This window comes from Aplysia californica, unplaced genomic scaffold (genome assembly GCF_000002075.1).
Source record: "Aplysia californica isolate F4 #8 unplaced genomic scaffold, AplCal3.0 scaffold01307, whole genome shotgun sequence".
NCBI lineage: Eukaryota > Metazoa > Mollusca > Gastropoda > Aplysiida > Aplysiidae > Aplysia > Aplysia californica.
This window is the reverse complement of record NW_004798577.1, coordinates 103,569-105,779: the sequence shown is the minus strand read 5'-3', so window position 1 is coordinate 105,779 and position 2,211 is coordinate 103,569. Positions and strand designations below refer to the sequence as shown.

General features: G+C 39.8%; 1 long non-coding RNA gene across 1 annotated transcript in view; it reads right to left on the bottom strand.

The window, feature by feature from the left end:
- Positions 1–347: 347 nt before the first annotated feature.
- LOC118478955 overlaps positions 348–2,211 on the bottom strand; it is a 47,214-nt gene continuing 45,350 nt past the window's right edge. The window contains exon 2 of the long non-coding RNA XR_004859400.1: positions 348–748. This is a non-coding gene — a long non-coding RNA (uncharacterized LOC118478955). The remainder of the gene's footprint in view (positions 749–2,211) is intronic.

The window sequence follows — 2,211 nt, the reverse complement described above, 5'->3', positions numbered from 1 at the left end:
CTCACCCCATACTTGTGCAGCTCGTCTCGAGGAATTCGATACTCCGGAGACTTCAGCTGGTTCGGCCTTAATGTAGTCGACATCTTGAACAAGGTAGTATACGCACACTCGCTGCAGGATCGATTCCAATCCAATTTTTCCGAAAACTTTAATCCAATCCAATTTTTCCGAAAACTTTAATCCAATCCAATATTTTCGAAAACGTTAATCCAATCCAATATTTTCGAAAACTTTAATCCAATCCAATATTCTCGAAAACTTTAATCCAATCCAATATTTTCGAAAACTTTAATCCAATCCAATATTTTCGAAAACTTTAATCCGAAGAAAACAGACTGCTTATTTAATTTTTTTCAAAAATCAGAACACCAGAGCGGTTTCTGCAACACTTACTCGCGCTGACAAAGGAGATGACGAAACAATCTCTGTCAACTGTAAGTTGAATTCTCCTTCGCGGAATCCTCAGAGCGACTGACGATTAGATCTGTCGATGACTCCAGAAACTTTAATGTTCTTGCTGATCCTGCTGATGATGGTGGTGGTATGTCGAAGTCAAATGTATCCACGTATTTTTCTGAAGTAAATCAGTTAATTTAAAAAAAAGGAAGTGCATGTGTTTTACGTCACTATCAACAGTTATTTAATGAGGCGGTCGGTCCAGTGGATCAGAAGAGGAAAAAGGACGATGTGTAATTTGCAAGTCTTTGTGTGGACCTCGGTTGAGCAGGGAACTCTGAAAAGAAAACCCCTGAAAATAAAGACCTTTAGTTTAGTTTTAGAAAGAGTTTTACGGCACTCGCAACACAATAAGGTCATATGAACGCCAAAAGATTAGAGGTGTTACAAGAGAGAAACAAACACAAAAACAGAAGGATAGAGGCGATAGATTTTTTTAAGGAAAAAAAAAGACCCTGTAAACCTTATTTCGAGTTTGTTCATAGTATTAGAGTCATTCAAAAAGTGCTTCGGTCACTTTTGGACGTTTTGAGAAAATGAAAAAAAAAAAAGATTTTTTAAAAAAGATCATCCGAATAGGGACTTTTTATTTGGGCACTTGTCTGGGTAAAGATGATCGTATAGACACAATAAAGTTGTTTTTGTAAGAGTATTACGGTACTTGCGACACAATAATGTCTAATAGGTGTCGATGATTATAGTTGTTACAAGAGAGTAACAAACACAAAAAAGAAGGAGGGGAGATGGAGACGATAGATTTTTTATAGGAAAAAAAAAAGACCTTGCAAGCCTTATTTCGAGTTTATTCATAGCATAAGTACCATGCAAAAGTGCTTCGGTCACTTTTTGACGTTTTGAGAAAAGGAAACAAATTTTTTTTTTACGATCATGCAACTATGGACCTTTTATTTGGGCACTTGTTTGGGTAAATATGATCATCTGTACACAATAACGGTCATTATTTAGTGCACACAGGGACAAGCGTCAACATAGGTTAAGTGTTTTACGGCGCTCGCAACTGCATAAGGTCATAATAAATATGAGCGCGCGGGACATATTAAACATTTTCAGTGGGTAGGAAGTTTTGAATTTTGCCCGCGGGGCGCCGAAGCCTACTCTTATCGATTTTAGACCACCAAGGGATCTTTAACGAGTTCAATTTGCAGACGGGACCTCGGAGATTTTTCGCCCTTGTCCGAGAAGGCTAGCAGTAGAAGTTTCCTACCATAAGATCAGGGGTGTGGCTGAAAGACAGCAGTAAGGAGGAGCCAGGGAGTAGCAGTAGAAAAGCTGCAGAAAGAGTCAGGAGCCCAAAGGGGGGGGGGGCAAAGGAGGTGAGAAGGTGGGGAATAAGGTGGAGGCGAAAGCAGACGACAGAATATTGTAAGAGAAGGGAAGAACGTGAAAGGAAACAATATTTAGAGAATAGAATTTTTCCGTCGCTACCCGGATTCAAACCCGGGACCTTTGAAAGAGAGGAGAACACCTTAACCCTATCCGTACGTCGTGTTTTACTATCGTAACCATAGGAAGTGGGGAACTCTGTGCCACCACTTTCAAAGCGTAAATTCACTCGTTAATCCGATCCGTACGCTTTGCATAGCAGTTTGTCAAAATGATATTTAGAGAAATACTGAAAGTTTCAAAGAGATCTTCGTCCAAGAAATATTCTAAAATGTGAAGAATACAACCCCTGGGGTACAAAATGACCCCAGGACGTATGGATAGGGTTAACCTCTAGGCCACGTGAGCCCC